This window comes from Neophocaena asiaeorientalis, unplaced genomic scaffold (assembly GCF_003031525.2).
Source record: "Neophocaena asiaeorientalis asiaeorientalis breed wild unplaced genomic scaffold, Neophocaena_asiaeorientalis_V1.1 scaffold556, whole genome shotgun sequence".
In the NCBI taxonomy this organism is placed as follows: Eukaryota; Metazoa; Chordata; class Mammalia; order Artiodactyla; family Phocoenidae; genus Neophocaena; species Neophocaena asiaeorientalis.
The window spans coordinates 833,846-859,023 of NW_020171832.1; the positions used below are offsets into that span (position 1 = coordinate 833,846).

Sequence of the window (25,178 nt, forward strand, 5' to 3'; positions counted from 1 at the left end):
AAAGGGGCTGAGATGGGTCAGGAAAGCAATATCCGAAAAGTTAAGAGAGGTGCACCAAAATGATGGAGAGTTCAAAACAAGGCCTGAAACCTCTCTTGTGGCTCTTAGGAAAAGCACACATCACCTTTTCGAGGGCAGTGTTTTGGAGTGATGGAAGTTGCAAACTAGAATGGAAGGAGGTGAGAGGCTGAATAGAAAGACTATTTCCCAGTAGTATAAAGTTAATAATGTTGCTCATGGTAAACATTTTGAATAATACCAAAAAGTAAAAAGAAGGAATGCAAATTAACTATAACCCCCCCATAATCATTACTAACACTTTAGTGTACAACTCTTTAATCTCTTTCCTAGTAAAAATTTTCACATAATTTAATAATCTTTCATATACTCCTATCTCTCCCCCAAATTCTTGATCCACGGTTTCAAATTCCTTCCCATTGAACATCTAACTTACATTCTAAATTTAGTTCCACATCTTCAGTCCCAAGTAGAACCCCCCCCCGCATCCAACCCCCCCCACCCCCTGCCCTGCGCTGGCTTTGCTCTTCCAGTTAATGACAAGACCATTCTTTGACTCAAGCCTTGGAGCCACCTTTGACTCCTTCTTCCATGTCAACTCCCACAGCCAATTAGGCACCAAGGTCAGTGAGTTAAACCCCTGTGGTATTTCTCTGATTCATCTGTTCTTTGTGTACCCACCATGTTGATGAGCTCCCTCACTCATAACCTCATCTCTCCGTGACTAGACTTCTGGATAAGCCTCCTAGATGACCTCCTTGCTTCCTGTCGCTATTCTTTCTTACTGCTTGATTGACAGTCCCCGAGTACCACATTATCAAGTCACTCTCCTGATGGAGACTTTCAGTGGCTTCCCATTGCCCACCAAAGTAAGCACCAACTTCCCACCCCAGCATTCAGGATTCCCCGAAATGTAATTTATTCTCCATCTAAATACTCCCACAAATATATTTTTCCCTTCTAAACTCTGACTCTCCTTCTTTTGATAGTTTACCTACCCATTGGTTGTAGGTTGAATTGTGTCTTCCCCAAATTCATATGTTGAAGTCCTAACACTGAGTACCTCAGAATGTGACTGTATTTGAAGATCCGGCCTTTAAAGAGGTAGTTAAGATAAAATGAGGTCATATGGGTGGGCCCTCATCCAATATTACTAATGTCCTTAAAAGAAGAGGAGATTATGATGCAGACCTAGGGACAACCCTGTGAGGACACAGCAAGAAGCTGTCTCTAAGTCAAGGAAAGAGGCTGCCAAAGAAACCAAACCTGCCAACACCTTGCTCTTGGACTTTTAGCCTCCAGGACTGTGAGAAAATAAACTTTTGCTGTTCTTTTCTGTTTTTGGTACATTGTTGTGGCTGCCTAGCAAACTAATGTACCACCCTTCAAGGTCCACATCTGTTTTCAAATTCTCCACGTGACATTTTCTGTTCTCTCTCCTTGGGACTTATATGACCGTCTGTTACTGCTTATTTGCTTATTTATTTGCTTATTCGTCCTTCTGTGTGGTATCTGGGATTCTGCCTCGTCCCCCACAATAGACTACTTTTTATTCATCTCTAAGGCATCATTGTGCCTAACTCAGAGCCTTGCAAGTGGTAAGTATTCAAAAACCACATACTGGATTCTAGTAAAAAGAATTTTGTTGCAGAATAATTCATTTAAATATTTCTGTATTCCAAAAAAAAAAGGAACCAGATAAATCATTGTAAGCAGTAACAAAAATGTCATACATTTTCTAGAAACTCTAGGTACCAAGGTACCAAGCATTTTCCTCTGACACTGAATATCCAAGGAAAGAAAGTTATTAGGCAAACCAAAATAAATATCTATTATTTTAAAAGTGTAGATAGGTAAGTTTTTCCCTTTTTACACTGTAACATGCTATAAGTCCATGGATAGTCAGTGTAGCAGAGTGAAACAAGCATTCGTTTATGAGTCAGACTAACCTGGTTCCACACCTGGCTCTGCCATTTACTGGCTATATAACCATTATTAGAGTAGCTCACCTCTCCAACTCTGCTTCCTTCCCTGTAGGATGGAAATGTCCAAAACTGTTTTATAGGATTGCTGTGAGGAGTGAATTAGAAATAAGATTAGAGAACCTGGTTGGAGTCCCAGCTTTCCACCATTATCAGCTAAGTGACCTGTGACAAATTACTCAATTGCTCTAAGCCTAAATTTTCTCAACTATAAAAGGAGGATGATGATAATAATAGTTCCAAGCTAATAAGGCTGATGACTTGGGTGCCTGAAACAGTCTATAGTCAATATATGTCAAGTAATATAATAAGTCAATATTAAAGTGTCTAATGCAGAGCCTACCACATAGAGGATATCCAATAAGTAGCACTTTTATTATTATTACTTTTACCAGGAGGATTTACATCAAAAGTACAACTACTATCATGAGGGAAAAGTAGTCTTTTATTACATCCAATTATAGTTTCTAAGGGAGGACTCTAGTATTTGAAGGAATTTAATCTTCTCCCAAATGAAACTGGTTTTGAGCTAGAGCACTGACACCACAATATGTAATCTCATCACTTTTAATCTCTTCTACTGATAGCTTTGGTGTCTGTGGTTACCGCCCTCTTTTAGCAGACAGAACTCTACATGATAGAGTTATTTCATGCAATGGTAGACAGAGATAAAGCTCTTGGTGAAACTGGCTCAGTTATATGACAAAATGGGCTGTTCCCTCAGCCTAAAACACTGATATGTAACTGGGCCCCTCAGCATGAAGCCACAAGAGCTTTCAGACAGAAAAACTCTAGAAGGGTCCAAACCAGGGAATAACAAAGGATATTCAAAAAATTTATCTTTTGTTTTCTAAGGTTTATACACCCCTTTCTGGAATACAGAGGAAAAGCATAAACGGACAATAATTTTTTTCAATATTTAGTACTTACATATGGGTTTTGGTATTAGCACAGGACTATTAACTCTCTTCTCAAATCTCCACTGTATTGAATACTCTACTGTGTCAAGCACATAATAAGAGCTTAGTAAATATTCCTTGAATTTCAATTAATCACTAAATTAATATCTATTTCAATGACTTCAGTAAAATAAAATCTTAGATAATGTGTCAACCAGAATGGGACGGCAGGAATTCATCACATGATCTGCTTAAAAAAGTAACTAATGAGAAATAAACTTATTGCATCCAAACAACATTTATTCTGTATCTATAATATGCCAAGTACATAGGCTTTCAAAAAATAAAGATATATTAGATTCTCTATCCTCTCAAGAGGATTAAATAAATAGATAAATCCTCAATTCAATGGGCTCTCAAGGAAAAGAGAATTCTAGAAGGGCTCTGCTCCCTTCCCACCACCTTCCTCCATGAACAGTGGGGCAAAGTTGTAAGAATGGGAAAGCCCAGCTTCTGGCCTTCTCTGTCCCGCTACCCCTCTTCTCTCCACTAGCTCTTGGCGGAGTAGCCTCTGACTTTGTGCAGTGGAATTTCTGGAGCGAAACCTCAGAGTCGTAGAACAATGGAGCCAGAGGCCATCTTAGAGGTCTCCTTGCCCTGTGGTTCTCAAACCCTTGGGGGCATATCAGCTCACTTGTGGATATCTTTCAAAACAACACTTGCCTGTCCCCCCAGGCTCAGATATGTCCTGGATGGTGTGAGGGGTAAAATATGCCTGCAGCACTGTCCCCAGTTGAGAACCACTGGTAAAACCCAAGATTTTGACATAGTCCACAGGAAACACGAGGAACCTGCCCAAGATCACAGTGGAACCTCAAATCCAGGTCTGCTTACTCCAAATACTAATCCTTCTCTAACCCTGGAATCCCAAGTTGAGCTTTAGGAAGTCTGGTGACCCTCCTAAAATTGTATACAAAATTTGGATATGTGTGAATATGTACATTTAACTAGGGATAGGGTCCATGGCTTTTAACAAACTCTCAAAAAGATCCATCACCCAAAAATTTAAGAAACATAAGTTCAAATTTGCATTGGCTGCTTCCCAGGCAATTCTGCAAAATGTCTGGGTAGAGTAAGACAGGACCAGCTATGTTTGACTGGGGGTTAAAACCCTCACATCATGAGATATGAAGAATGCAGTATGAGCCCCGCTGTATAAGAACTCCTCAGTGTACCCCTGGACTTTTGCCTGAATTTTCCTTGTTATATATAATTATGTATATAATAAAATATATAATTAGTTTTCCCTATTTGAATACAGATGCCCCTGGAGAAATAAAACAAGTCATTACCACACGCAATGGAGATGAAGTCATCATATAGCTTCCCATGGAGGGAGCTATGGAGGAGCTGAAAGCAGATTTGGAGGATGTGAAGGAGGCAGTGGGACCGCAGGGACACCACACCCAGAGGAACGGGGACAGCCTGACAGAGAAAGGAGAATGAAAATAGGAGACAAGTGGGCCTCAAAAGCCCAAAGCATCCCTGTTTTCCTTTTATGACAGCCCTGCAAGATATAAATCTAAACCCACTGCAAAAGATCAGAAGCCTCATGAGCAAACTGATTATTTGACTGAGACCACTCTAAGCCCTGTGGCATTCTCCATCAAACAAACAAATAGGTAAGTAAAAAATAAATACATCACATGACAGCCAGAGAAACATCATGTTGCCCTGAAGGATTCCACTAGCACCTGACAGAGTCAGCTAGAAGCTGGCACATCGTCTAGAAATGAGAGCTCACTGAAGATGCTCCCTCATTGGCAGCCGAAGCCACGTGGCTTCCCACTGCCTCTTTACATGCCTGCATCAGTGGCTCCATGCCTTCTGCTCTCACTGAACTGTGAGACCCAGAGAGCCAGCGGAAGCAACCACGTTTGCTAAATAATCCGCTACTCCAGCCCTTTGGACCTTACCCACACCTTACACTTAGGGGCAGTTAGCCACCTGTACACAACCTACAGAGGGATCTGGCAGATCACTGCGGGAAAAATTTTATTCTCTTGAGTGCCATAGACCCTGCTGATGAGTCACCCCCCGACAGCTGTTTGCACAGCTAAAGAGCTCCTCCTGCTGAATTCTCATCAAGGAGCTAGCTGCGAAAAGCAGCTCCCCCTTATAAGCCCTGCATGTAGTACACTGTCAGCCACACAATGTTTCTAATTCTTGCCTGGGAACAACCCATTAAAAATTAATTATTACTTGAAGGGAGCAAAGACAGAAAATACCAAGTATTTAGTCCCTAAAATTATGTTAAGTGAATTAGAGACAAGAACTCTAGACCTGAGCAATATCTTTGTTCCCAAATGCACAAGATGTTAGGTTCTCCAGAGAAACAGAACCAATAGGAGATGTGTGTGTATGTATCCAGAGAGAGAGAGAGAGAATATATACATATATATGTGTATATATATATTTACATATAAAGAGATTTATTATAAAGAATTGCTTCATGTGATTATGAAGGCTGAGAAGTTCCACAATCTGTCATCTGAAAGCTGGGGACCCAGGACAACTGGTGCTATAGATCCAAGTCCAAAGGCCCAAGGACCAGGAGAGCCCATGATGTAAGTCCTAGTCTGAGGACAGGAGAAGACCAATGTCTCAGTTCAAGCAGCCAAGCAGAAAGCAAATTCTCCCTTTCTCTGCCTTTTGGATCTATTCAAGCCCTCAAATGACTGAATGCTGTCCACTCACTTTGAGGAGGGCTTTACTCAGTCTACCGATTCAAATGCTAATCTCTGCTTGAAACACACAGACAAACCCAGAAACAATGTTTAAACAAATATGTGGACATTTTTTGGCCCATCAAGATGACACATAAAATTAACCATCACTTACACCTTGTGGCACTTCTGTCAGTTACATAGACTGTTAATGCTGGAGGAGACTGGAGTTAATGCTCTCATTTAAAGGTGGAGAAACTGAGGTTCCTAGTGAAGTTAAGAGACAGAATCTCACAGACATTTGATGGTCATGCTGGAAATAAAACCCAGATGGACTATGCCATTTTTTGTCTTACCACCACAGTATGGTAATTGTTCTTATTACCCAAATAATTCATCACCCATTTCTGGTGCATTTAACATTTTTAATTAATTGCTTAAAACGAGGAAGAGTCCTCCTTCCAGAAGATAATATTTTCTTCCTTTTTTCTCCTCCTCTTCCCATTGCCTTGCCATGTCCCCCATCATTCTTTCATCTCAGAAACACTCTGGCCAACTCATCAGCCATCTTGATAACAGTTCTGTTGCCTCCCAACAGTGAAACCAGGGGTGCACTTCTTAAGACATCATAGATGTGCCATGAGAAAAGTGCTGAGTCCATTTCTACTGGACAAATTTCATGGCAGGGTTTTGTAACCAGGTCCCTTACCCCTCTCAGAAGTTGACTACAGCGTGTTGAGGCATCTGACATTCAGATCTTCTTCCAGGCTTTTCTTTCCCTTCAGAGAAGCATTCTCTGCTAGACAACTCTTGTCAGGTGCTTTTGATGAGCCCTCCGTATCTTTCCCCAGCCCAAACCTTTACATCCAGAGGTGTCGATGAAGTCGTGTGGGGCTACAAAGACAGGCTGGAACCACTCTATCTTGAAAAGCATCAGAAGCCCTTAGCTCTTTCTATGGTTGGTAAGGCCCAGGCTCAGAGAGTCTTCCCAGCCTCTGATATCACCCACAGGACGTTCCAAATCTCACCTTAGTCCTTTGGCCAGAGAGTCTTATCTCCCAGTCTTATCTTCCTACATGACTTCATGATGACTGCATCAGTTTACCTAGAAAGGCCTCTATCTTCCCTCAGTGACCACTTGCCACTGACCACTGGCCTAGATATGTGACCAACCACGTCACCATTCTTAATTCCCCTTTAAAGAATGTCATTTAAGTATACAATAGGGCAATGCTTAAAAATTGTTATGAAACTCCACTGTCCTTCTGCCTGTTACACCCCACCAGAGGGAATTAGAGTGTGTTTGCTCACAGCTTCTGATGAATACAGATACCAAGAAAATCACCAGGTTTATGTGTGAATCCACCGGGCATCAAATATTCATCTTTTTCCTAGTTCAAGGATTTTTCTCAAAATATCTTTGAATCATATATATATTTTTTTATTTAATTCTATGTACTGGGCATATTGCCAAGAAATACAAAACCCAGTCTTCTGTGTCCAGGTTGAGCTGAAAAGCATTTTAAAAGTGTTTGTGATAACATTTCTTATTAAAGAAACCTCCTTGCCTGGCACACACTCACATTCTCAAATACATTCTACTCCCCCAAATCTCTGGCGACTTGGTCCAATTGAATAAATACAAAGATTAGGGTCTGTGGTTTGTGAGGGAAGCTTACAAGATGGAATCCACCGTAGCTGGGCTTTTTTGTCATTGATTTCAAAGGGAATTTTCAGAAACAGACTGTCCAAAGAGAACAATTGGTTATGCACTTAAAGATTGCAGGCTCTGCACATTTTCAGCTCTCTGGGGGGTGGGGTGGTGGTGGGGAATGGAGAGCCCTTGAAATAAGTGCTCAGAGCACTGAAGTACATACACACTGGACTCTTCCTTGTGATTGGTTTATTCAAAGTGGAAAATGTTATGCAAACACAAAGAACTGTCTTCAGGGAGGACATATTTCACATTCTTGTCCTTTAATGGGCCTAATGATATAAAATTGCATAAAATAAGTATTGCCACTAAATGAAAAGTACAAATCTCTTCCCTTCTTGCTATCCCATTTCCCTCAAGGAGACTCTTTAAAGCACTCTGCTTTATATAGCCTGTGCTAATTTCTCCATAGCCAAAGGACCACTGGGGAGAAATTTATATCTAAAATATAGACATATGTATTAGGATTCCTCAGGAAAGCTATGATTCAATGACATTTATAGGTGGGGAGAAACCAATATAGAACATTCTTACTCTTACAATGATGTTTCTGGAAAGGGTATTGTAGATCAAAATTATGTAAGTGGAAACTGATTTAAGTGTGTGTATATGTTTGTGTGTATTAAGTTTCTGACTGATCTGATGCTCAGATTTGATAGAAATGGCCCTAAACAACATATTTAACCAATGATATTTTTTTTTCCTCAGGTAGATCACACAAAGGTAAGGACAACATAATTGGGTAAGCATAGAAACTCTGAGCAGATAGTGTGCAATAACCTTTGAGTCATGCCTCAGGAAGTGTCCTCGCAGGCATGTTTTGTTCAGTTCACCCCCAGAGAGCAGTATGTGGAATTCCTCTCTTTACCCCAGTTTGGATAAGAGACGTAGCTGATCAGAAAACACAGTGTGCTCAGATCCAAGAGAAACAGAAAGCTGGGACCTTGTGAGCCCAGAGAGAAGCCGTTCTCGGGATAAGCAGCCTGCAGCAGTCAAGGGAAAGGGGCCTCTTTGGAAATGAGGTTGATTAGGATATTGTGCTTAAAACAAACTTTGAACAAGACTAAAAGCAAAGGCCATTTAGAAATAGTCAAATATCCCATGTGGCAAGAACAGCTCAAGAAGCAAAATTCAAACAGAACAAGAATAGAAACTGTTCTCTAAGGGGTTTTGCCAGTTCCTTCTTGAAGAGGGACAGACCATCAGTGTTTGTTGTATATAATGAGGCTTAAAATCACTGCATATGGTTTCGATTATACAGAGTAGGTCCAGGTATTTTCAACTCATTCTTTTTTCATCTTTCTAAGGTCCCAGTGTAACATCTCTAGATGAAGATATTGGGGCTGAATGAACCTTATTTGTCACTTGTCTGGTGAACTTAAGATTCTGACTCTGAGAGTGAGCTCACTAGGGAAGTATCACTCTTTACAAAATGTTGCTTTAAGGGCTTATTTACGTCTTGGGCTACTATTAGATACAAATGGATAATATAAAGATTTAAGTGTATAAAAATCAATTTAACAATGTAGCATGATAATAAGTCATGTAAAATTGTTTTATATGATATAGTATAAAAGTGTTTCATAGAACACTCATTCTTTGCCTTATTCCTACTGGAAAAGAAATGACAGATGAAGGAGCAGTTTCATTAGAGTCTCAGAATTAAGAAGTTCTTCTTTCAACAAGATTTTCATAGAAATGTGGAAAAAGTAACCAGGGCACCTTGATTACTAAGAAACTGATCTGGGAATTCTTGTTTACCTGCCTTCCATTTACCAGTATAAATTTCTATGGAGCAAATGTCCTCATTAGAGATTAATGGTGATTTTGCTGTTCTCAAAAGAGGACAATCTCGCCACTGTCTTGAGCTGATTTCTCACCAGCACCTCCAGCTTCATGTGCGTGCTGATGTTATGAAAGGTAAGTGTATGTACTTCTAAATTCCATTATTCAATACATGTTGATACATGCATGCTGTATTGCCTGAAATAGACACTAAATTTATATTTATTTATTGAATGAATAAATGAATGACTAGATGTGGTAGGTACTCTGCAAGAATGTGAAGAATGTTTAGATGAATAAGATTTATTGTATATTAGAGATTTAAGATATACTTTTTAATATTTTTACATCTCAATTAGAATGCTTCTTACAGTCAATAGTCAAAATTATCATAGGCAATGGGTCTCTTTCTTAATGGTACACAAATTAACGCTGCATCTTACAACTGATGGTATCTTTGATTTGATGATTATGTTATGTCACATATCTGACTGAGAGAACATGGCTTGTGCAGAAACCTTGGACTGGAACCAGAGTACAGTTTTCCTGACTCTTGGCTGAATACATCGTACCACACCACTTTACATGATAAAAATTTCATAAATAATCCCAATCTGCGCTGACATTTTTTCCTTTCGGTCAAAAAGCTATTTGGTTTAAAACTGGCTGTTTGTTTTTATCAAACATACCAGAGCTTACACATTTCAATGAGTTTTTCTTCAAAGTAAGCACCTTTGAAAATTAGACACTTTTATTTTATTTTGTACTATGTTGTCATAGTACAAAACATCCCTGGGGTTTGTTTGATGCCATTTTCAGAGGAAGTTTATCTGTTAGAAAAGAATGCCAACCTTCTCACTTAGAACAGTAGTACTATTACTTCCTAGGGGGCATTTCAGAAATTTGCAGAAGTGATTTGATTGTAACATTGATGACATTGCCACTGCCTTTTAGTAGGTATAAGTCAGGGACAAGCTTGTGCCTAATCTTTGTTGAAAGCTCCCTACTTTTCCACCCCCTACTCCTTTGGTCCCTGTAAAAAACCTCATATGCCACCCGCTGCAGACATCCCAGCCCACGTGGACATCCCAGCCCGTACATCCACACTATCCAGGGAAGAGATCCATAGAAGAGGCTGTACAGGCCCTTCAGGCAGGGAATTCTGGGTATGCAGGTAAGATGGTCCAGAAAGGGGAGCAGCTGGATGGGCACATCCCTTGGGTCCCAAGGACTCTTTGCTCTCTTGGGGTCAGAGTAGGGTCCTGGACTGCCTGGGGCAATACTAGTCATGCTGCCCTGCAGGCATAGCCCAGCACAGCCAAGCAGTGTCTGTCCTGATGACTCCCAAATTTTCTGCCAAACTAAACCATTTCAAACATAAACTCGTTCATAAAAATCTTTATAAGAAGTTACTCAAAAAGCCCAATCTTCTAGAAGGACTTTATTTGGAAGAGAGAAGCCCGTATGGAATAAAGATGTTGTCATAAAAATTATCGACCAGTTTATTCACTGAACACATTGTCTACCAATTTCAACTATTCATTTAGTTGGAAAGGTTGTCTGCACAATAGTGCAGGTACCACAAAAGCAAAGAAACTTTGTGCAAACAGCTAACAGATAAGATCTGAAAGCCTTGTAACAGATTTAAAACTACGTAAGTAGTACAGAGATCTCACTGAATTTCATTAATTAGCGGTTTTAAAATATCCCATGTTATTGCCTACTTATATACACATAATTTAAAATTTTCCTAGTGCAATGATAAAAATAATATATTGACATTATTTCTTTGGGGCTTACCTGTTACTTTGCAGTCTTACTCTGTTACTATCTCTCTAGTTCTACCACACCATTTCTTTACAGGTCCCTACATTACATTACTATTTGTTTTCAAATGCATCCTTTGCTCGCTTTGCCTGTGGATGGCTAAAACCTCCAGGGCCTTCGTCTGTACTAGAATCTGAGTGTGGCCTCCACAGGCCACAGGACCACAAGGCAGGAACTAATGTGCCACCTCATTTCTATTTTTTCCCACAGCATAACACTGAGAATGATTCTCATACTACACTTAAAAGTCAAGCCCAGCATGTTATTTGCCATATTACACTTTCTCATGACTTTTACAATTTATCTTGGCCCATTACCTCTATTTCAGTAAGGCCATTTCCCTTTCTCTTATAATAACACATGTCACTGAACATCTGCATATGGGAAGAAATGAGGGAGGGAGGTAAACTCCAGCCAGAAGCCGGGCAATTCCCACACCTCAGTTCCCAACATCACAATAGGCTTTCTTTTGCACAACCTAGAAATCCCTCACTACCCTTCAAGGAATCACTCTGTGATCCAGAGGGGAGGAAAGGGCGTGTAAGAACACAGTAAACAAGTCCCCAATTCAACAAGATTTGAAATGGTATTCAAAAATGGGAACTGATTATTTGCATTTGAAAACTGAAACAAGGAGTGATCAGAAGTACAAAAGGCAAGTAAACCATAAATATAAAAGTAATGTTACTCTGCAGCCAGTTAAGCCAACCATGCTCTTTTCCCCATGGGAGCACCACGGGCAATGACCACAAACAGCAGCCTCCTTGGTAGTGTATGCAGCCTTTTGCTCATGTGGGTTGTCCTAAGGGACCTTGGAGACAAGCCTTTCCAGTGGACATTCATGCCTGACCTCATGCTGTCCCCAAACTAGGCTCCAGACATGTATGTGGGGTACCTTTGGAAAGCCCTAGAGCATAGTGGCCAGGGTCCACTTCAGCCAAGTCATCATGTCCATCCACACCAAGCTGCAGAACAAGGAACATATGATTGAGGCCCTACTCAGGGCCAAGTTCAACTTCCCTGGCTGCCAGAAGAGCCACATCTCCAAGAAGTGGGGATTTACTAAGTTTAATGCAAGAGAATTTGAGGAGATGCTGGCAGAAAAGGGGCTCATCCCAGATGACTGAGGGATCAAATACATTCCTAATAGTGGCCCCTTGGACAAATGGTGGGCCCTGCACTCATAAGAATCTCAGGGCTGTTCCCACCTTACTCACACCCCCCAATAAATCCTACTTTCCTGTCCAAAAAACAAAAGGAATGTTAAACATAAGTGAAAACATTAAATATACCAAAACAATTGCTCAGAAGAGGAAAACTGAATGCAACATAAATCTGTAGAGGAATTATGATGTTTGTTAATAGAGCCAACTTCGTGCTACATTTTGTTAGTTAGGAGCATGAACTCATGAGAAACACAAAGTCCTGCTGATTGTGGGGACCGCTACCTCCTCAGTCCCCTCTATTCTGCTCATCTAAGCTCTGTCTCCCCCTTCTCTTGAATCTTCAGGCTGAGACCTTTGGTGCACTGACCACACACAATATCACACATCTGTGTGCACCAGTGACCAGCTAACCCATCCGTCTATTAATCACAGCGCAGCTTACAGTATAATACTTTAGTCACATGTTAGCTGTCATCACAATCTCCTTTCACATCAAAAGGGTTTTAGACAACATCCCCAGGAGCAAAAGTATAATCAGCAGCAAAGTTTTTCAATTCTTCCTACTTAAGCATGTGTAATCTATTTTTATTCCACATGCAGGTACAATTCATTCTCCCTTTTGCGGGACTAGCTACAAAAAGAGATGGAATGTCTTAAAATAAAGATTCAATGGTACAAAAAGAATAGGAGGTTTTAGTGGGAAATGTCCTGTGAAAGGAGACCTGAGTCCTAGATCCAACTACGTCACTGGGTACTTACCGTGTGACCCAGGTCATGCTAAACAGCACCTTCCTGGACTTGGGTAGAGCAAATACCCTGAGCAACAAAACCCAGCATAATGTTTTTCTCCCTTAAAAAAAACACCCAATTCCTTTACAGATCTTTTGTGTTACATTCACCTTTCTTCTTCTGAGCAAATGAACAACTCATACACCAGGCATCATGCTAGATGCCCAGAAAACAAGATGGATATGAACATGGTCCCCACTCCAGATACCTTCAAATCTGGTGAGAGAGATGGTCATGTATACAAATAATTACAAACAGAGGCATGTAGGGAGGAACACAGGTAGAAAATGATCAATTCTTCTCAAGAGAGCTGCCTCATTTGTGACACCAAAACCTTCCCTGCTCGAATGCTCGTATACAGAATGTTGTGAGGATCAAATGGGACACCATATGTGAACGCACTTCCCTGTCTTTCTTATCTGGTCACATCTAAACTGTAGTGTTGGGCAAATTGTCAACAGACAAAGGGGAGATAGGGCAATTCATATTTCATATTTCACTACTTCCCCAGATTAGTTCACCATATTTAGGTAATTGATTCTAAAAGGCAGCCTTCCCTGAAGCCAGTGGGTTAAGAATCAGTTAGAACTGAGAAGGATAATATGTAAGACGTTGCAAGCTAGACGCCCAGCATTGACTTTTGTATATTAGTGTGCGTCATCCAATCCCTCAGTGGGAAGACAGGATAACAAGTGATGAATCACGTTGCAGGTCACAAGGTTGTATGCACACTAAATGAATCTTTGTGCTGTGGCATCCATGCGGTGTTTGGCCTTGATTTATAATTCTGTACAAAGTTCGTCACTGATGGAAAAGGGTAATAAAATAACAAGATAAAGCTTAATTAAAAGTACTTCTTCAGTAGATGAGGGGTCTGAGCACAGCTCACAAGAGTGTGACCTGTGGCTCTGGCCTCAGGACAGCTGGCTGACCAGGAGCAGGGAGCATGGACCATGGGGAAAGTTTCTCAGGGTTCTTTCCTCCACCAGGCACTGCCAGCAGCCAGGAAGCCCTCATTCCTCAGCCTAATCCTTCGGGTTCCCAGCAGCAGCTGGTGATGGCTGTTCTAGCTATCAAGGGAAAAGAGGAGACAAAAACCCAAAGTGTTTTCTAAGAGGCCTTTTCTTTTTGCCTCTTACTAAAAACACCAAGCTGGCCAGCTAGTTGGAGGCACGAACTTCGGGAAGCCATGCTGCCAGCCACAGGCGAAGGGCCATATGCCTATTATGCTGAAACTACTCTACCGGATTCCTGGACTTCTACAAAGGCACTCTCATCCTTGGGTATAACTCTAGGTTCTTCAGGGGCTCCCAGACCACGCTGAAGGATGAGAGCCAGTTTACAAGACACTGAAAGGTCCACAGCCAGGACCAAGGGTACGTCGATGGTGCTACAGATAGCCATTGCCAGAAGAACGACCAAAGACTAGCAAGAATTGTTGAATGAGTGCACAATTTTTGCCGTGTGGCTGACAGCATCTTGGTGCTCCTGGCAGGTGTTAGGCCTGAGCCTCTGAGGTGGAAGAGCCGAGCTCAGGACACTGGCACCATAGAACTGGTGGCCACATGTAATATCAACCGGCAACAGCTCTCCCAGGGACCTCCATCTCAACACTAAGACCCAGCTCCAGTCAATGACGAGCCAACTCCAGTGCTGGAAACCCCATACCAAACAACTAGCAAGACAGGAACACAACCCCACCCATTAGCAGAGAGGCTGCCGAAAATCATACTAAGTTCACACACACCCCAAAACACATCACTGGCCACAGTCCTGCCCACCAAAAAGACAATATCCAGCCTCATCCACCAAAAAACAGGCACTAGTCCCCTCTACCAGGAAGCCTACACAACTCACTGAACCAACCTTACCCACTGGAGGCAGACAACAAACACAACGGGAACTACAAACTTGCAGCCTGTGAAAAGGAAACCCCAAACACAGTAAGTTAAGCAAAATGAGAAGACAGAGAAACACACAGCAGATGAAGGAACAAGGTAAAAAACCCACCAGACCTAACAAATGAAGAGGAAATAGGCAGTCTACCTGAAAAAGAATTCAGAGTAATGATAGTAAAGATGATCCAAAATCTTGGAAATAGAATAGACAAAATGCAAGAAACAGTTAACAAGGACCTAGAAGAACTAAAGATGAAACAAGCACTGATGAACAACACAATAAATGAAATGAAAAATACTCTAGATGGGATCAAGAGCGGAATAACTGAAGCAGAAGAATGGATAAGTGACCTGGACAATAAAGTAGTGGAAATAACTACTGCAGAGTAGATTAAAGAAAAAAGAAAAAAAGGAACTGACGACAGTCTCAGAGACCTCTGGGACAACATTAAATGCACCAACATTCGAATTATAGGGGTTCCAGAAGAAGAAGAGAAAAAGAAAGGGACTGAGAAAATATTTCAAGAATACCTTTTCGGACCACAACACTATGAGACTAGATATCAATTACAGGAATAAAACTGTAAAAAATACAAAAACATGGAGGCTAAACGATACTCTACTAAATAATCAAGACATCACTGAAGAAATCAGAGGAAATCAAAAATTAACTAGAAACAAATGACGATGAAAACCTGATGACCCAAAACCTATGGGATGCAGCAAAAGCAGTTCTAAGAGGGAAGTTTATAGTAATACAATCCTACCTCAAGAAACAAGAAAATCTCAAATAAAAAACCATAAACAAGATGAAAAGACAACCCTCAGAATGGGAGAAAATATTTGCAAATGAAGCAACTGACAAAGGATTAATCTCCAAAATATACAAGCAGCTCATGCAGCTCAATATCAAAGAAAAAAACAATGCAATCCAAAAATGGGCAGAAGATCTAAATAGACATTTCTCCAAAGAAGATATACAGATTGCCAACAAACACATGAAAGGATGTTCAATGTTACTAATCATTAGAGAAATGCAAATCAAAACTACAAAGTATCACCTCACACCAGTCAAATGGCCATCATCAAAAAGTCTACACACAATAAATACTAGAGAGGGTGTGGAGCAAAGGGAACCCTCTTGCACTGTTGGTCGGAATGTAAATTGATACAGCCACAATGGGGAACAGTGTGGAGGTTCCTTAAAAGACTAAACAATCCCACTACTGGGCATATACCTGGAGAAAACCATAATTCAAAAAGTCATGTACCACATTGTTCATTGGAGCACTATTTACAATAGCCAGGACATGGAAGCAACCTAAGTGTCCATCAACAGATGAATTGATAAAGAAGATGTGGCACATATATACAATGGAATATTACTCAACCATAAAAAGAAATGAAATTGAGTTATTTGTAGTGAGGTGGATGGACCTAGAGTCTGTCATACAGAGTGAAGTAAGTCAGAAAGGGAAAAACAAATACCATATGCTAACACATATATATGGAATCTAAAAAAAAGAAAAAATTGATTCTGAAGAACCTAGGAGCTGGACAAGAATAAAGACACAGGGAGATCAGCTCGGTGCTTTGTGACCACCTAGAAGGGTGGGATAAGGAGGATGGGAGGGAGACACAAGAGGGAGGGGATATGGGGATATATGTGTATGTATAGCTGATTCACTTGGTTATACGGCAGCAACTAACACAACAATGTAAAGCAATTATACTCCAATAAAGATGTTTAAAAAAAGTAAAAGTAAAAACACCAAGCGATAGTTTCTAAAAAAAAAAAAAAAAGTACTTCTTCATGTAAATGTCTACACCCAGCAAAAAGTTATGGCTGGATTTGAACTGACAAGAATAAAGACAAAATTCATATTTTTCTTTCCCTAATTTTCGGGTTCAGCTGGTACCAGGAATCTGTTCACTGTGGTAATTTGATCACCAAGGCCAAATAATACTTCTCATTGACTTGAAAAATAGCTGAACATGTAGAGTAGCATAAATGCTTTTTGGTGAGGCACATTCTGACATCTTCTCCATAAAAGAGTTTTATTTACAAGTTACTAAATCTACCTTACTGCCAGGTAGTAATTTGATACTTAATGATCATTATTCCTATACTTTCACCATGAGGTTGACATGATGGTTAACCAGAGCCCCCACTACTTGGCTTGGCTCAAGGTAGCGGACTATGTAAAAAATTTTTAATAACATAGTTCATTTGAAAACCTGTAAAAAAATTCATAAAAGCAAAGACAACTTTACGGAGTTTGAGTCTGAGATTCCTGCCTTGAGTTGCTATTTTAATGCAGGGCTATTCTATTGGATGATGGAGATGTTCTGTATCTTCACTGTCCAGTACAGTAGCCATTATCCTCATGTGAATGTTAAGCACTTGACTGTGGCTAATGCTACCTGAGGAACTGAATTTTAATTTTAATTTTAATTGAATTTAATGTCAATTAACTAACTTATACAGCCACATGTGACTAGTGGCTACCATATCGGATAGCACAGTATGAGTTCTGTTCTCAAACACTACTGACTCCACCACATTTAAATTTAAGTATTAAAAGCAGTTTTCTAAACTACCTAATTCTTCTGCAATGAGTTACTAACTTCAGAGCACCAAAGTTTTGTGAATCCCATAACTGACTTTGTAAAATGCTTTTCCTTGTTTTTCTGATCTTATTTCTGTCTTAAAGCAGTGTCAGTGGCGATTCTAGTTTCCTTTGGTTTAAGCTTGAAGCAGCTAATCAAATGAAGGAGATGAAGAGTTGTTTTATTAATTTGGAGCCAGCACAGTAGGCAGACTCCCACGCTGTTCCAAGGTCAAGCTGTGTTTTTTTTTAACCCAAGGATGCCGGGATGCTGCCTGGCAAATAGCTTCACTTTGAGTCACCAACAAGAATGATCTGAAGAAATTTCCGACACCACATGTCTACAAGGGATGTTAGTGGCCACCTTATCCTTTTTTAAGTAAAAGACTCCATGTGTTAATAACATCTGTGATTCTCTTCAACCTGACTCTGAACTGCTGCAGACTCAGCTGAACATATAATGAAATAAGACAACAGTCCTGGCAAGATGGTCAGGAGGGAGATGATTGAAGGCAGCTGATGGGAAGTTTTGTTTTGAGAGCTAGTTAGCCTTATTAGCGTCTAGCATAATGTTGCATGTAGGAGGTGGTCAAAATTATTAGCTGATTGTTGCATAATTGATAGACCTAAAATTGGAAGAAATACCAGATTTACATATTGCACAAAAATAAACAGTGATAGTATATTGCTACCCTATGCTCTTTTTTTCTTTAAAGCATCCAGTATAAATATATCCTAAATATACAATCCATTCAATTTGGCCTCAAGCAATGTGAGTTTTCCAAAGCCTTCTTTTATGTGCCCAATGCTGAAAATCAGGTATCCCAAGCGCACTGTTCTAATGTTTGTTCTGAGGTTTTGTGAGTTCTCAGGATGCTTTCATACCTAAATCAGAAAATTCATATGTGTCATCGTGAGTTAATTGTTAGTAATGTGTTTTTAATATGGATAGTCAAAGCAGTTATTTTTACAGATAAAAGTAGAAATATCTTGCCAATAATTCTTCACTCATTTTTATCTGGTCTCACATACATAGATACTTTGTAGGTATTTAATTCAAAGATCAACCATTTTATGAAAAGTGTGAAGCCACAGTGCTTTGCTTCTGTGGACTAGCCTTCAGAGATTATGAAGAAACCCATGTGTGGGTAGAATTAAAAACATTTTTCAAAATGTACATAGATGGCTATATTCAAAAAGAAAATAAGACAAAAGTGAAATACTAGTTAGATCTCAAATCAGCATGAAATGAAGTTATAGGGGGAAAAAACCTCCCTCTGACAGGAGTCCGGCACACCCGTGTTAGGAGTTTGGCAGTCAGATAACAACGATCTTTTTCTTGGTATCAGTCCTCTGGGGATGGCAGGTAAGGTGAGTGTGTGTAAACTAATGACTCCATATTTCAGTTTGGGCATCAATAAAAGGGCCGTTAATAGTAACATGAGACAGGAAAGACAAACAGGTAGTTAAGGTCACAGGGTTTTTTTTTTTTTACAGGAAGTAAAACATTGATGTTGGAGGTGATGGAGGTAATACAGGTGATTCCAGGCATTTGATGAGAGCTCCCCGGGAGCCAGCCTGCCCACACCAGGCCCTCAATTCCTGTTAAAGAGGAGACACAGGCCTGCCTTAGAAGGAAGTCCTGAGCTGCTTAAAAGTAATGTATTTGAGGTTACTCCAAGTTACTAAATTGCAGTGAAAAGATAATTGCCTCAGGAATGTAGTAGTTTAAGGAGTTGCTTTAAAGTTAGACAAGGGAGAACAGATTTGATAGCGCAGGCTCTCTCTGAGGTTTCTTTTCATGTGAATGAGAAGGTAGATGAGTTAAGCGATTGTGTGGAAGCACTTTAGAGACGAGAGCCACGAGCAGCGGCAACGGTGCAGCACTCCCCTACCGCCTCCTTACTGAGGCAGTGGCGGTACCTCGGGGCCTAATTAGATCGGTGGGCAATTTCCCTTCCAGACACGTGGGAATGAAAACTGGGATGCAGGGAACACAATTATACCAGAATACATTCCGCTCACAGAACCTCCCAAATCTCTCAACCCCTGCCTTCTTCTTTCTATTCATACCCTTACTCATATCTTCAAGCCCTCGCACCTAGATTATTAAAATAGCTTTCTACCCATTGCCTATGCACCATTCTTCCAAAAATACCCTTTTAGGATGTAAATTTGATCTTGTTATTTCTTACCTAGGAACGCCTCAGCAGTTTTCCATGGCCAGTTCCTCCAATGATCTATTTCTTTCCTGCCTCTTAGCTCCTGTTCTAGCACTCACCTCACCCAGAAGGTTGGCCAGCACAAGGAGGAAGAGAAGGAGAAGCAGGATGGAGAAGAGTACCTGCCTGCTCCTGAGTTCCTCCTGTGTTATGTGCTTTATAGTTGTAACATTATATCATTTTCTCCATAACCTTTTGGGATAGGTATTGCTCTTTCCATTTTATTGAGGAAAAAAGTGAATGGGCAGAAGGGATAAATAAATTATGTAAGTCATCTTTGCAGTAAGACTTAGAACCAGCAATCAATCCAGATCTGTCTCCAAAACTTGTTTTATAACCATCGCTTCTCGGTCTTCAAATATACTATTCCCTCCATATCAAATGCTACCCCCACCCCTGTCTTGGACCAATTGTTGAACTTTTATTCATCCTACAAAACCCTGTGCATGAATCACCAACTCTTCAGCGTCATCCTTGACTCTCAAGAGAGCATTCATCAACTTGTTCTACCACATTATGACTATGTTTTAAACAGCGACATTGCATGTGTCATACCAGCCTCTAATTATCTGCTTGACATGACTCTTTCCCTTACTAGACTGCTCTTGGAGTTGCTTGAAGCCAGGAACCATGTCTTTCCTTGTTCTGAGCTCAGTGATTTGCATACTACCCAGGGCATAACTGGTACTCAGTCAATCTTTGTTGATTTGAACAATCGTGTTGTGGAAAGAATAAACTGGTAGATCAAAAGCCTTTGGTTAAATTCTTAACTAGAATTTAGCAAACCATCTATGTGAGTATTAGCAGATTGTCTAACCTCTTCAGGCCTCAGAAAACTTATTTGTAAAATTAATGGAGGAATTGGGGGTGAGTACTGAATTGTCCCCAATTATCTCCTCAGATTCTAAAATTCTGCACACTTACTCTTTGCATACAGTGTGTCTGGAGGGAAAACTACTGTAATAAGATGCAAAATGAAACACAGCATTTGTATAATTGCACTTGCTGAACAGTTGATGGAACTTAACTGTATTTATGGGGTAACTGGGGGGGGGAGGCTAACCATCTCATAAATAAACCACTTTATGAGTTTTTAATGTGTTCCATATTAAAAATGCATTACTTTCCATGATAAATTAAATAGCATTTAAAACTGACGTTTCATCAGGAACAAGACAAGGTTGCCCACTCTCACCACTATTGTTCAACATAGTTTTGGAAGTTTTAGCCACAGCAATCAGAGACAAAAAAGAAATACATGGAGGGGCTTCCCTGGTGGCGCAGTGGTTAAGAATCCGCCTGACAAAGCAAGGGACACAGGTTCGAGCCGTGGTCCAGGAAGATCCCACATGCCGCAGAGCAACTAAGCCCATGTGCCACAACTAATGAGCCTGTGCTCTAGAGCCTGCGAGACACAAATACTGAGCCCACGTGACACAACTACTGAAGCCCGCGCGCCTAGAGCCCATGCTCCACAACAAGAGAAGCCACCACAATGAGAAGCCAGCTCACCACAACGAAGAGTAGCCCCCATTCGCCACAATTAGAGAAGAGCCCACGCAGAGCAATGACGACCCACTGCAGCCAAAAATTAATTAATTAATTATTTTTAAAAAGAAATAAAAGGAATCCAAATTGGAAAAGAAGTAAAACTGTCACTGTTTGCAGATGACATGATACTATACATAAAGAATCCTAAAGATGCTACCAGAAAACTACTAGAGCTAATCAATGAATTTGGTAAAGTAGCAGGATACAAAATCAATGCACAGAAATCTCTTGCATTCCTATACACTAATGATGAAAAATCTGAAAGTGAAATTAAGGAAACACTCCCATTTACCATTGCAACAAAAAGAATAAAATACCTAGGAATAAACCTACCTAAGGAGACAGAAGACCTATATTCAGAAAACTATAAGACACTGATGAAAGAAATTAAAGACAATACAAACAGATGGAGAGATATACCATGTTCTTGGATTGGAAGAATCAACATTGTGAAAATGACTCTACTACCCAAAGCAATCTACAGATTCAATGAAATCCCTATCAAACTACCAATGGCATTTTTCACAGAACTAGAACAAAAAATTTCACAATTTGTATGGAAACACAAAAGACCCTGAATAGCCAAAGCAATCTTGAGAAAGAAAAATGGAGCTGGAGGAATCAGGCTCCCTGACTTCAGACTCTACTACAAAGCTACAGTAATCCATACAGTATGGTCCTGGCACAAAAACAGAAATATAGATCAATGGAACAGGATAGAAAGCCCAGAGATAAACCCACACACATATGGTCAACTAATCTATGACAAAGGAGGCAAGAAAATACAATGGAGAAAAGACAGGCTCTTTAATATGGTGCTGGGAAAACTGGACAGCTATATGTAAAAGAATGAAATTAGAACACTCCCTAACTCCATACACAAAAATAAACTCAAAATGGATTAAAGACCTAAATGTAAGGCCAGACACTATACAACTCTTAGAGGAAAACATAGGCAGAACACTCTATGACATAAATCACAGCAAGATCTTTTTGACCCACCTCCTAGAGAAAGGGAAATAAAAACAAAAATAAACAAATGGGACCTAATGAAACAAAAGCTTTTGCACAGCAAAGGAAACCATAAACAAGACGAAAAGATAACCCTCAGAAGGGGAGATAATATTTGCAAATGAAGCAACGGACAAAGGATTAATCTCCAAAATATACAAGCAGTTCATACAGCTCAATATCAAAAAAACAAACAACCCAATCCAAAAATGGGCAGAGAACCTAAATAGACATTTCTCCAAAGAAGATATACAGATTGCCAACAAACACATGAAAGGATGCTCAACATCACAAATCATTAGAGAAATGTAAATCAAAACTGCAATGAGGTATCACCTCACACTAGTCAGAATGGCCATCATCAAAAAGTCTACAAACAATAAATGCTAGCGAAGGTGTGGAGAAAAGGGAACCCTCTGGCACTGCTGGTGGGAATGTAAATTGATACAGCCACTATGGAGAACAGTATGGAGGTTCCTGAAATAACTAAAAATGGAACTACCATATGACCCAGCAATCCCACTACTGGGCATATACCCTGAGAAAACCATAAAAGAGTCATGTACCACAATGTTCATTGCAGCAGTATTTACAATAGCCAGGACATGGAAGCAATATAAGTGTCCATCGACAGATGAATGGTTAAAGAAGATGTGGCACATGTATACAATGGAATATTACTCAGCCATAAAAAGAAATGAAATTGAGTTATTTGTAGTGAGGTGGATTAACTTAGAGTCTGTCATACAGAATGAAGTAAGCCACAAAGAGAAAAACAAATACCATATGCTAACACATATATATAGAATTTTTAAAAAAACAGTTCTGATGAACCCAGGGGCAGGACAGGAATAAAGATGCAGACGTAGACAATGGACTTGAGGACATGGGGAGGGGGAAGGGTAAGCTGGGACGAAATGAGAGAGGGGCTTGGAATGTAAAATAGCTAGGGGGAAGCAGCCACATAACACAGGGAGATCAGCTCAGTGCTTTGTGACCACCTAGAGGGGTGGGATAGGGAGGGTGGGAGGGAGACGCAAGAGGGAGGGCATATGGGAATATATGTATACGTATAGCTGATTTACTTTGTTATACAGTAGAAACTCACACAACATTGTAAAGCAATTATACTCCAATAAAGATGTTTAAAAAAAAAAGCCGATATTTCCCTTCTTACCTTTAGTTAAATGAGATTTCTGCTTATTTTGGTTATATGATTAAGTAGCACAAGCTACCTGAGATGTAGACTAATATTGGAAAATATCCCTCTAAATATGAAAAGAGGATTTTGGAGCCAGAAGAGAACTAAGAACCAGATCTAAAGTTCAAGGAATGGAGACAGCACACAGGTGGTTAATGGTGAGGTAGCCTCATCCCCAATTTCCAGATGATTGACTAACTGGAATCTCACTGCCATGAGTTCACTGCCACGCTGTCCCCTCCAGATATGATCAGTAGGGAGTGTGGTCAACATATGCAGTCGACTTTGCCTCACCATGATCTACTCCCCTTTTCTCCCATCAAGAGTAGCCTGCCCCTCCTTTCTCAGTGAGGGGTTGAGCATGAAGCCACAGAAGTCAGTTAGCTTCTCCCATCACCCAGATCCAGGAAGTGGTCCAGAGTGGACAGGTCATCCAATCAAAACCAAGGAATCAATGAGAAGATGGAACTCCTAGGAAAAGAAAACTCCTTCTTTCTTCCTTCCTTCTGGAAGTGAATGAGTGCTTTTGTCAGCCATCTTGAAGATGAGAGAAGAGCTTGGAGCTGGCACAGACCCTCCATCGTAGAGAGCTGAGTGTGGAGCCATTACCAAAAAGAAAGTCACAAGTACAGAGAGAGAGAGAAACTAGATCCTGTCTACAGTGTTTGTACCTTAAATCCACCCTTATCTCTGGAGTTTTCCCTATCTCTGGACTTTTTAGTTACATGGCCAGTAAGTTTCCTTTGTTACTTAAGCCAGCTTGAGTTAGTTTTTCTGTTACTTGCAAAACAAAACAAAACAACAACAAAAAAACCCATATATTTCTGATAGAGATGGTCTATGCTATTCAAGGTTATCTATAGAATGGAAGCATTTTGATAGAATGCATTTCAATTTATCTACATAAAGGTGCAAATTTTTTTCCAGGTTAAATTCAGAATGGGAGTCCTTATCTGTAAACCTTACTGCAGATCAAACTGCCGAATCTCAATCTCAATACTTGTTTTAGATCCAAGGTAGCTCAGAAAAGAACTTCAAAAGCATGTACCTTAAATTCTTAGAATCTAATTTTAATTGCAATTTTCCTCCCTTTTATAATAGTAATATACAAATTTGGAAATTAGGAATAGAGGAAAGGGGGAAAATCACTCACATTCTTACCACCTAAAAATAACAACTCCTAATATTTGGTGGTTTTTCTTCTAAACTTTTTGCTGTCCTTTTTTCTCTCTTTCTTTTTTTTTTTTTTTTTTGCGGTATGCGGGCCTCTCACTGTTGTGGCCTCTCCCGTTGCGGAGCACAGTCTCCAGACGCGCAGGCTCAGCGGCCATGGCTCACGGGTGCAGCCGCTTCGTGGCATGTGGGATCTTCCCGGACCGGGGCACGAACCCGTGTCCCCTGCATCGGCAGGCGGACTCTCAACCACTGCGCCACCAGGGAAGCCCTGTCCTTTCTTCTTTAATTGAGTCCATTCAGATTGTTAAGTATGATATCTGTTTGTCTTGATTTAAAAAGTGAACTTCAGGTCAATATGAAAGACTTAATTGATGTGGAACATCCCGCACACACATACACACTCCAAGCAAAAAGAGTTGCTGAATAAAATGTAACAAAATAAATTTAAATGCAAGCTTAAGGCCTAGAAAGGGAAATCTCCAGATGTCAGAACAAAGGGAGCACCAAAATCAGAAAAGCAGACAACAGGGTACAGGCATTATGTCATTCAGGAAGCAGAGAAGCTCTGTTTCATGAGGCAAACAGATAACTCCATGAGTTATCT

At 40.3% G+C, this 25,178-nt stretch overlaps 1 protein-coding gene and 1 non-coding gene across 4 annotated transcripts in view; one reads left to right on the forward strand and one right to left on the reverse strand.

The window, feature by feature from the left end:
* KCNAB1 (potassium voltage-gated channel subfamily A regulatory beta subunit 1) overlaps positions 1–25,178 on the reverse strand; it is a 398,866-nt gene that overhangs the window by 334,706 nt on the left and 38,982 nt on the right. The gene's annotated exons all lie outside the window — the stretch shown is intronic.
* LOC112397193 (small nucleolar RNA SNORA70) lies at positions 11,641–11,775 on the forward strand. Its single transcript, XR_003002751.1, has one exon. It is a non-coding gene; the product is annotated as a small nucleolar RNA SNORA70 (small nucleolar RNA).